The sequence below is a fragment of the Hibiscus syriacus genome, unplaced genomic scaffold, assembly GCF_006381635.1.
Source record: "Hibiscus syriacus cultivar Baekdansim isolate YM2019G1 unplaced genomic scaffold, ASM638163v2 tig00016004_pilon, whole genome shotgun sequence".
Taxonomy (NCBI): Eukaryota; Viridiplantae; Streptophyta; class Magnoliopsida; order Malvales; family Malvaceae; genus Hibiscus; species Hibiscus syriacus.
Genome location: NW_024062379.1, coordinates 43,661 through 55,955, shown reverse-complemented (window position 1 = coordinate 55,955; position 12,295 = coordinate 43,661).

Sequence of the window (12,295 nt, the reverse complement as noted above, 5' to 3'; positions counted from 1 at the left end):
GTAACACCTTTACTAATGTGATTGATGTTGTTAATCTTTCTATCCCTCTCTCTCATAGGAGGTTTCTTACTGGCCTCCCCATATTTAATCTTGCCTTGCTTTATGAATGACTCAATCATTTCTCTGGCCATAACTAAGTCTGAAAAGCTTCCTGATATGATTGCAACCAGATGTCTGAAGTATATAACCTTCAGGGTCTGTACAAAAAGCTTTTGGGTTTCTTTCTCATCCAAGAGCGGATGAACTTGTACAGCCAAATCCCTCCATTTCTGTGCGTATTGCCTGAAGCTCTCGTTATGTTTCTTTTCCATGCTTTGTAACATAGCTCGATCTGGCCTCATGTCATTGACATGCTTGTATTATTCCAGAAATGACTTGGCCAAGTCCCTCTAAGTCTTGATATAGGATTGACTTAGCTGGTTGTACCATCGGATGGCTGAGCCCGATAGACTCTCTTGGAAGTAGTGGATCAGGAGTTGGTCATTTCCATATCCTGTCATCTTTCGGCAAAACATGGTGAGGTGAGCGGATGGGCAACTGTTCCCATCAAACTTTTTGAATTTTAGGGACTTGAATTTTGGAGGAAGAACCAAGTCTGGGACTAGACTGAGTTCTATGGCATCGAATCCATGGTAGTCATGGTCTCCTTGAACTATCTTCATTTGGTCCTCCAATTACTTATTTTATTCTCCATCTTCTTCAATTTTTCCTCTTCGTCCAAATCTAGTATATGGTAATAACCTGGATTGTTCTTAGGGTTAAATACAGTTGTTTGTATCTTTGTAGCAGATGGGGTCTTCACTTTTGCAGCGGGTGAGTCCCCTTGAAGTTCCGGTAAGATTGCAGCTGAGACAACCACTTGCGGGGTTGGTGGTATAGTTATCCCTTCCGATGAACTTGCCCCAGGTACACTCGTTTGATGTAGACAAGATAACTTGGCCATGATTTGATCGACCAAGGACTCTTGGCTCTTTGTGATTGGATCCAGAGTACTTCGAATGCTCTAGTTTATCTTGTCTTCCAACTATCTCTGGAGCTTCAACATATTCTCCTCGATCTGAGCAATTATGGCTTCAATATTCTTTTTTTAGAGCGGGTGTTATGCGGACGGGGCGTGTCAAATGCTTGAGGTGGTATATCCCGTATTTGTTCCCTTTTTTGAGGAGACATTCTTCTGTTAGTTAATGCGAATGTGAAGAAATGAAAATAACAAATTGCAAAATATGTTTAAATGCATAATGCAAGAAATGTTCGAGGCATTGATCCAAAAATGTGTCTGCTATTATAAATAATCCTTATTGGGGACAAAAGTGTTGCGTCTTAGGAGACAAAAAACATTTGAAAGGTATAGACCCCGAACAACTTCGGACTGGTTGATTCATCTTTCGCCTTTCTCTTTCATCGGTTGAATACCCTGTCGAACCGTTCTGGCTTCTCTGGCTAAAATGTGCAAGTGACGAGCTACTTGCTCCAAAAAATCTCGAATGACTGCATCTCCGGCTTTCACTCTCATCTGAGTCTGCTCCAAACGAAAGCGTCCTTGGAGCCCTCCATCGATAGGAACTATACGAAGTTTATCTGCTTGTTTCTTGAATTCGTCAACAATGGTCTCCAGCTTAGCTATGGTTTCACCATCTTGTTCTTGTTGTCTTTGAAGGGACTCTCCAGGTTAGCAACCTTTTCATCTGCCCCTGAAACTTTTGGCTAACTCAAAAAGTTGACTTTTGGTGTGCTCGGTGTAATCATGGTTTGTTATGAATCCTTTTTGACCATAACGAACACGTTTAACGATGAAAATAAAATAAAAAAGAAAAAAAATGAAAAGGGTTAGTGAGGTTAATCAGAACAATAAAAAAAGTCCTACCCCACATGATATCTACCCCACATACTTATTATTCCTACCCGGACATGATCTCTATCCCATATGTTAATTTTGAACCGTCCTAACCGCATAAATTTCTAGTTCACATGCTTACAGAAAAATAAAGTAGGAAATAATCTCAAAACAGACTATGGTTTGAAATGAGGTTTTGGGGTGGGATCTAATTCCATGTAGTCTCCCGGTTTAGGTTCTAAAAAAGGTACCCGAGTTCTCCTTGTTGGTGCCCCCTTGGGCTTGCCAGACCCTTAGTCCTAAGCCCATTACAAGCTCATGTGGACTAAGTTAAACTCGAGAGGATACATTCTCTTATGCCCGCACGGTGAATAAATTCACACAAGGACATAAGGTATATGAATCCCAAAGGTTACTTGCTAGGCCTGTGCGGAGAATTAATTCTCACGAAGGCGTCACTTCGCCCCCACTTAAAAGGGTTCGAAGGTCGGGTATAGAGCCTTAGATGAAAAATCCTAAAGATCTGAAATCACTGAAAAAACACCAGTACAACTATTTATTTGAAAAATAATCAAAGAAAAATAATTAGAATCAAATAAATAAATTTAAATTTACTATTTTCGCTTAAAAAGACAACTGAAAATTAATTTCGGCTTGACTCACTTACCTTTCCCTAGCAGAGTTACCAAGGTGTCGCGACCATCTTTCAAGTGGGCCCGAAATTAGGTTTCGACTTGAATTGATTGGGTTAGAGTCGCCACCGATCACTTTAAAAACATTTAGGTGGATCGGACACCATCTTACCTGATCTGCGTTTTACCAGAAATTTGTAGGGTTTGAGAGTCGGTTACGATCAAGGAATGATTAGCACCCTTAAACCGCCCTTTTAGTACCAAATAATTAGTCGGTTGTCTTTAATTACGAAAATTAAAATTTAAAACATTCGATTCAGATTAATTACCTTTGATCAATTGAAAATTTCCCTAAAAAGTCAAGACAAATTGATGAACAAATAAAATAGGAAACTAATACATATATAATAAAAAGGAAAAAAGTATTAATAATAATAAATAAAAACCAAAAAGTAAAAAGATAAATAATAAAAAAATATAATGACAGGGGATCAAATTGCAATAATACAAAATTGATGATCAAATTTGAGAGAAATTCAAGATGAAAAATTGAATATGGGGATTGAAATAAAACTTATAAAAACTAGGGGGACCGAAAATGTGATTCCCCCTTTTATAATTAAAACACGCATATCCATGGCCTGAGTCGGGTCGCACGCTGGTCAACCCAGCGGGTTGATATATAACCCCAAAAATCCCAAATTCACTCATTTCTTCTCCTCTCCCACAAAGCCAAGAGAGAGAGAGAGTTAAAAAATCTCTCTGAAATCACCTCACCGGGGAAATGATCGGCCATTGTCGATCTCCACCGTCAGCCGCTCCGGCCGCCGCCTCCGACAATCGAAAAAAATCCCAAACCCACCAAAACACTCTCCTCACTACCCCCAACAACAATCCAAAGCCGAAATTCTCGAAAACACCACGAATCGGCATAGATCTAGGAAAATCCGTTTGGGTTTTTTTACCTTTTTTTTTACTTTGCTTCGCTTTGTTGTGTTTACTGTTTGGCTTTTTTTATGCTTGTTTTTCCGGTGTTGGTTCGAGGCTTATTGTTGGTTTTTTTTGTTCTCGTCGTTGTTGTGATTGGTGGTCGATGTAGTTGTTGGCCTCGCTGTGACCGTGTTTTGTTTTCTGTGTTGCGATGAGTTTTCTATTGTTGATACTCGATCTTTTGTGTACTATTGACTGTGGGGGTCTCGTTGGCCGTGTTCTTGGTCACTGTGGTCCTATGTTGTATTTATACAGCCCTGATGAAGACTGTTTTCGATGATAACGTTAACAATATCCGTTGTTGACCAGGGATTTCGGGATGGGTTAGTCCTGATTTCCCTGGCCGGAAATCTCGCGCCGTTGTACCTGACTGTACGACTTTCTTGACCTGTGGCGTTGATGCTTGAGAGTTCCCCAAACCCTAACTTCTATTGGGCTAGGACAGGCTCTATTTTTGACCCTAACTTTCTTGACCCTGTTGGGCTCCTTGCCTCCTTGCTGGACCGAAACATTGTACCTGGACCCAATTTAAAAAAAAAGAAAAAATAAAAAAGAATTAATAAAACAAATAAAATAAAATAGCATAAAATAATAATATATTAATAATCATACAATATAAACTATATAACATATATTTCAAAAAAAATATTTTTAAACTATATATTATTTTTAAAAAAAAAGTTTTCAAAACTATATATTATATAGTTTTCAAAAATGATTTTAAAAATATTATATAAGTTTTCAAAAAAATGTTTTTAAAACTATATATTATATAAGTTTTCAAAAATGTTTAAAAAACTATATATTATATATATTTTCAAAATGTTTTATAAAAACTATATAATATATAAATGTTTTCAAAAATGTTTTAAAAAACTATATATATTGTATAAGTTTTCAAAAAGGTTTTAAAAAACTATATATTGTATAAGTTTTCAAAATGACTTTAAAAACTATATAATATATATTTTCTAAAATTGTTTAAAAACTATATATTATATATATTTTCAAAATGTTTTAAAAACTATATATTATATACGTATTTCAAAAACCATTTGCAAACTATATAATGTATATATGTAGATATATATGTAAAAAAAATGGACGAAAATGAGTGTCTACAGACAGTAAACCTAAATTTTGAATGGAGAGTTATAGTTTGTGAGGAATAGATCGTTAATCAGAGTTAATGTTCTTTATCTCCATGAGGAGGTAAATAATTATGTGATGGTGAGATGATTTCATTTAGGTCGTATACATTCTCTTGGTCTTGGTCCAGAGGTTTTATAGAGATTCTTAGTGTTGGTGTTAGGTGTAGGGATATGATGGATACTCATAGACCAACAAACTAAGTGGATATAACCAAGTGACAATGAATTTGATTTTGGTGGGTTACATTGGTCGGTCAGAAGTCATGTCAATAAGTTGTGGCTTCTCGAGGGATGTTATATTTGAAGTCATCCATCTAGAGACGTTATGCCTTATGTCTTTTGGAGCTCTTGAGAAATGTTGAGTGTTTGTAACTCTTTCTCTAGAGATGCTCTTTCGGGTTTCGGGATTGTACCTACATATAGGTTCTAGCTTCGAAGGCTTTGAGGTACGATAGTGATGATGACACGTAGAGGTTGTTTGGCGAAGGTACAACATAAATCCTCTCTTATTCAAGGGAATTCCATAAAGTGGTTTGACTCGAGACTTTATCATTGAATTGTTACTAGCATTTATTAGGTCGTTTTTTGGGAAACATCGCATTGATTGCTTGTTTGAACAACTTGAATGCTTAAACGCATAGTACCTTATGTTTAGCCCGGTAGATTGGCACATTGTTTTGATCTTTGAAGGTGCATCATTTTGTCTGACTATATGATAAGAATTTGAGGTGACAGTTATAGATCTTCTCATTCGTGTATTGTTTTCTCTTTGTAACATTATTTCTAATTTTCACTTGAGTTTGCCATTATGATGATGACGAGGAAGTGTATATCGAATATTGTGAAAGAGAAAGACGAGATGACGGAGGCAAATCGTCAACAACATGGGGACGATGGTATTTTCAAATGTGAAACTCGGTGACTCGATGCCAAGAATTTGTTGTTGAGCTAAAGGTTGTTGTGGCAGATTTATGAGTTCGAGTTTGGTATCCCTTCTAGTTTGCATTATATGAGCGACCATGGGGATGGTAGTGGTAGAAACCCAACGTGGTTTTATCTCTCACTCTTTTTTTAGATATCAATTTTCATCTTCTCGTGCACAACTTCGTGAGTGAGCTATTGAGCTTTATGGGATTACGTCAAGTCAATTGGTCAGGGCTTCATGGTGGATCCTCATAAGTTATTTTATCTTCTATAAGAAGAGAAATTGAATGCATTCGGTATACGTTTTGTAGAATCTCTTTACCCTTAACAACATGGCTCAAGAAACGGGCAACAAGCTCTTATATTTCACACGAAGATGTGGTAAAGTCTTACAATAAGGGAGATTATCGATGGTTGGACCAATAGTCGGAGTTTGAACTTAGATCGCTCTAAGTTCATTATGGTGGCTCAAAAATTGCTCAGAGGGTTCGGTTTTCTCCTATAATGAAATACTCTTGGTGAGCGAATGAGGACTTCCTTTCTAAGGTTGGAAAAGAGGGAAATGAAGCAATTTGATGTAGTAAAGAAATACGATTGGTTGGATGTTTCAGAGATAAATTGTGAGTGAAATATTTTTAAACACTACCTTCGGGGAAATATCCTTAACAATTTTAGGGTTGGTGGTGATATGTTGGGTGTTGAGTGTTCTCCAAGTGTTGGATGTTGAAGAGATGTGTGGCCTTACGAGGGCATAGATAAATTGTTGCAGATATTGACAAGGGAAGGGGTGGAAGACATTGATACATTACTTTTTTTGTTGCCCTCTGAGGCCCTAGTTGAATATGCGATCACCATATGGTTTCACTAAAAGTTTTGGGCTCAATGATGAGAACGTACTAAAGGATGGTACGAATCAATGATCAACAAACTCATCTGATATAAAATTTGGTGAGGCTACAGAGTGTGATGTTAGTGCTCTCGAATTAGCAAATAGTTTACGAGTGACCAAACGTGGGACTGTATGGCCAGCTAGGACAATTTTAGAGAATGTTATTGACTTCTCTCCCACCCCTTGATTTTTAGGGTGTTCCAGAGCCATTTCTTAATGATGTTTCTAAGGTGAATCCTTCTGTGGGTTTATCAAGCCTAAAGTTAAGTCGTATAGTAGGACGCAATTCGAACCGAGCATATTTATCGAATAATGGCCATACTATCGAATTTGTACAAGTTGGGCAGAAAAGGAAATTCGTATTCTTTTGAGTTTGCAGGCGAAAGGGAACCCTTCAAGGGAGAAATAAAGAGGGCATGACCTTTGCATAAAGGGATTAAGTCATTTTGCAATATCGTTAATCTTATGGTTGGGGATGTTGAATCCCTTCTGTTAGCGAATGGAAAATTTGAGTTCGTACTTAAGGGAGACACTTCAAAGGAAGACAATATATTGGATAGGGGTGTGTAAATTTGGATATCAGATCTGATCCAATCCAAAAATTTTGATATACAAGTTAGTGATCTAAATCCAATCCAAAAAAAACATATATTCAAAATTTTAGATCGGATATCTAGATATGTGATCCGAGCATGTCACTAAATAAAATAATAATTTTTATTCATTTTCCAATTGATGTAGTTCCATAATCCATCACACAAACTTAAATAAAAAGTTAAAAAAAATATAAAGAAAGCAAAAGCTTGTGAACGAGAATATGTTCAGTTGGGGCGAATCTTGCAGGTACTCTGGTTTGCTTTGGAAATTAGGCTCGATTCAGTGATTGTTGAAAGTGACGCAAATACGATCATCACCAAACTCAATAGCAGGGTGATTGACCTCTCGACTCTCGACTGTAGGACTATTCATCAGAGACGTGAAGCAGTTGGCAAATTCCTTCTCATCTTGTATGCAATCGGTAACAAAGTTGCATATGCAATGGAAGTTGAAGGCCTCACTAGCTCCTCAGATCGCTTCTAGATAGAGGAAGCACTGACTAGAGCCTTCCAAATGACAGGTGAAGATCATCGATTGATTAACCCTCCAAGACCATTACCGATTATGCTCTTAAAGAGGATTCTCAAATTCAAGCTCATGCAACCCTATTGTTTTTCCCCTTCGATTTACTACATCACTTATTGCAATATCCGTCCTCGGCCAGAGCTTGTGTTGAATGCTCTCTCCTCTGGGTCGATTACCCTGTTTAGTTTCCAATTGCCAGTGTTTCAATTTCTTCAATTTTTTTAATTGGTTTTGATGTTGTTTGTCTGGTATTTTGTACCACTAAGCTTATGGTGGGCCATTTTTTATTTCTTTATAAATAAACAATGGATGCTTTATATAAAACGTAAACTAAAAAACACAAAGGCATAATAGTTCATGCACGACTTGTTACATTGTTTTTCTCAGCCAAACACAACTAAGTTTAGGGTTAAATTCCCATTTATTTTTTAGATTTTTAGATAATTTGCAATTAAGATTTTCTTAATCCATATACGATCTGATTATCTATTTTTTTATCAGATATCTTATCTGAATTATTCGAGAAAAAGATCAAACTGGATATATGAATATTCGGATCAGATTATCGAATAAACAAATCAAATTGTTCAGATCAAATATTTTTACACACCTCTAATGTTGGATATACTCACGACAGAGGAAGTAAAATTACTGCCCTCTAATGCTATGAAGGTAACGTTACAAACAGAGCTAAGGAATTTTAAGCGGGACCTTGCCTTGGCACGAAGTGAGGCTCGTGCTAGTAAATAAGCTGATAGACGAATCGTCATGTGGTTGACAGTTAAGGTTTAGAAGGACGTGGCTAACTTGAGGCTTCATAAAAAGATATTTACTGCAGAGATCCCTCAATTATTGTTGTCATGGAACAATTTGAATAACCTTTCGCTTTATTTTGTTGTATGATAATTAGGGACTTATTTGTGTCTCCATATTAATGAAATTCAATTATTGACAAAATTGAGTTTATTCTCTAATCTCCTTTTCATAGTTGGGTAATTTTGTAGTTTTAGACTGAGTCTTCTCAACACATATATGCTTTTTGTAGAGGATTCTCAATGATTCGTTGGAAGGAGGTTGTTCAAATCAATAGTCGTGTAAAACTTTGATGTTTTTATGAACTCGTCTGATCTTGTCTTATTTGTTTAATCATGTGATTATACCTTTAATGAATTTATCTCAAAGGCATCTCCTAACTTGTGCACATCATTTCTCAAAGGGCTTTTGGTGTCGTAGGTTGTTCTTTTGGGTTGATGCTTGACACTTTATTGGGCGTTTTCTTTTGGTTGAATTAAGTTGGGTGGAGTGGTTCTCTCGCCTCAAGTGTATTCCCCGTGGAGTATTGTCAATTCTTTTAGGGTATCTTAAGTTGTAGGTTGTAAATTGATAGATTGTAGGCAATAATTTGGAACATATTGCAGGAGTTTGGGAATATAATTCCCTAATTTATAGTTGTTGATATTTAGGGATTTTACCATAATGTAGATGTTTGTTGATTTTGTGTATAGTTTCCTAGATTAGGTTCACTTTGTAATATATAAATAGGCACCAATTTTATCAATAAAAAGATAGAAAAGAAAAACATATTAATCACCATTGAGAATCTGATTCAAACACCTAATTTCTATATGGTATTAATTTAGGTTATACGATCCATCTCTAGTGGTTGCTACAACACATGAAGGTAGTCTAGCTTTTGCACATTTATATCATTAGAGTGATTCTACTCCATGGATTGCAGATTTTGGAGCATCATATCATATGAATGGGTACTTGTAATTATTCTAAATCTTTCAAAAAGTATTGCCTCAATCTCATATTAAGATTGCAAGTGGATCTTTATCCACTACTGAAGGGAGTGGTTCAATTCTCTTTAACAAAAATATTGAGTAATCTAATGTGCTTTATGTCCCTAATTTGGCTTGCAATCTTCTCTTAGTTCATAGATTATCTCATGACTTACAATGCACTACTAATTTTTTCTCAAACTTTTATGAATTTCAGGCTATGAGTTTGGGGAAGGTGATTGGTAGTGCTAGGTTTTGTGGTGGACTCTACATTCTTTAGGGGAAGCCACCTCCTAAATGACAAGCCTATACAAGTTGTTCTCTTTAACCATCAAATTTATCCATTATTCCAAATTCCTCTCAAGACATCATATTATGGCATTTCAGGTTAGGTCATTCAAATTTCCATTACCTTGCAAAAATGTTACCTACTTTTTTTATTAATAAAAATCCAAAGTTGTTTATTTGTGACATTTGTCCCCTAGCAAAACAAACAAAATACTTTTACCATCCTTCTACTTATAAATCCTCTTACCCTTTCTCTATTGTTTACAGTGACATTTAGAGCCCTTAAAGAGTAAAAAATAGATGGGTCTAGATGGTTTATCACCTTTATAGATGATCATTCAAGAACAACTTGGACCTTCCAAATGAGAGAAAAATATGAAACTAAAAACATCTTTAAAAAGTTTCAAATATGGTAGAAAATCAATTCATAAGCACTATTCAAATCCTTCAAACTAATAATGGGAGTGAATACTTAACTAGAACTTTAGGACCTTACTTTCAAGAAAAAAGGATTATACATATCAGTTCTTGTGTTGATTCTCCTCAATAAAACGAGATAGTAGAGAGAAAAGATAGACACCTCTTAGAAGTAGCAAAATCCTTGTTATTTTCCTCCAATGTTACAAAATATTATTGGGTAGAGGTCATTCTTACTGCCAAATACTTGATTAATAAGATGCCTAGTAAACCTATAAAATTCTAATCTCCTAGAAATGTCTTATTTCAGACTTTTTTCCCACTTCAAGCCTCTTTCTTCTAATCTTCTTTTCAAGGTCTTTGTGTGCATTATTTTGTTCATATTTCTAACCCCTCTAGGTCCAAAATAGATCCACTGTCTCTTAAGTGTATTTTCTTGAGGTATACCTCCACTAAGAAGGGCTACAAGTGTTACTATCCCACCACAAGAAAAACCTATGTCTCCATGGATGTTACATTATTTGAACATAAACCTTACTTTACCGAAACTATAATTTAAGGGGAGAATGTGATAGAATTTTAGTTTCTTGAACCTAGACCAACAACAAATTTCTTTCCAGACCAACAATCTTCCCAACCAGCCAATCCTATTGCATCATTACCTCTTGACCAACAATGTTTCTCTAATCCAAAAATACTTTTTCCATAATCTTCTCAACCGACCAATCCTACCTCATCATTACCTCTAGACCATTAGCCTTCCTCTAATCTAAAAATACTTTTTCCAGACCAACAACCCTAATTACCTCCTCCAAAATCACCAGTAACTCACCAAAGAACACAACATGTTCAACTTGAAAAGAGGGAACTAAGTGTCTATAAAAGGAGATAAAGGGCAACCATAGTGTTGAGTTAATCGATTGACGGAATTGGCCAAGAGGGGGGTGAATTGGCAATTAAAAATTTGGTGAAAGCTTTTGCAGAAAATTGAAAGTAATTGCACAACGATTTAGAGTGGTTCGACTTTCTCAATCAAAGTCTACGTCCACTACCTTAGCTATCCACACTAAGAATTTTCCAACAAATTCACTAATTTGTTCTTTCTTTTGAGGCCAAAGAGATAACCTTACAACACCCTCAAGAATATACCCCAATTCTTGAGAACACTCTTTCCCAAAGAGAAGATTACAAATTTGCAAACTTACAAGGAAAACCTCACAAGGTAAGATGTTTGCACAATTCTAGAACAAGAAAAGAACACTCAAAGATAATTACAAATGAGCACAAATGGTGTTCTTGAAAGCAAAATGAATATTGAAAGGAAAATTGGCTTGATTTGCACAAACTTGGTGTTTGATGCTTTCTCTCTTGTTTCTCTATAATTTCTTGTTGATCAAGGGCTTTAGTACTTGTTTAAATACACATTGAATCACTTCTGAACGTTGGGGATGATTAGTGAAGATCATATAGCCGTTTTAGTGTGAAAACAATTAATAAAACAGCTTGGAGCGTGGGGGGAATCGGTACCCCCTATGGGGAATCGGTTCCCTAAGTGTAAAATTCAAATATTTCGACCGTTATACAAGGGGGAATCGGTACCCCCTGGGGGGAATCGGTTCCCTCCGAGCATACTGGAATTCTCGGAGCCAAACCATTCAGGGGGAATCGGTACCCCCTTGGGGGGGGGATCGGTTCCCTCTGAGCAATCTGGAATTTTTGACTTTGAAATGGTTCGAAATACTTTGAAAGATTATTTTGAAATTGTTTTAAGATTAAAACTTAATTTTACACTTTGAGTAAGGATTAAAAATGATCTTTGAAAGATTTGGAGTAATGTTTTGATATTCGAATAATTCTATCGAATATACTTAGAAAATCATTTGGAAAATCTTAAAATTCATTTAACTTAATTTGTTATATCGAAATATCAAAATGTTTTCAACAATCTCCCCCTTTTTGATATAACAAAACATTTTAGTAATTTTAATATTTTGAAATCAAGTTTTGAAATTACTCCCCCTTACTTTAACACTTCTCCCATTTATATTTAAAAAACACTTTAACACTTCTCCCCCTTTTTGTTAAATCAAAAATACATTTTAAAGAATTTAAACAAGGTTTTGAAATCATTTAGCCAATTGATTATATATAATATAAGCTGCTAAGATCACAAGCATGAAAAACGTTAGCCGTTAGTTTCATAATCAATATTCATAATTAATGTGAAATGGCAAAATTGGTCATAATGCAACTGATATGTAAAT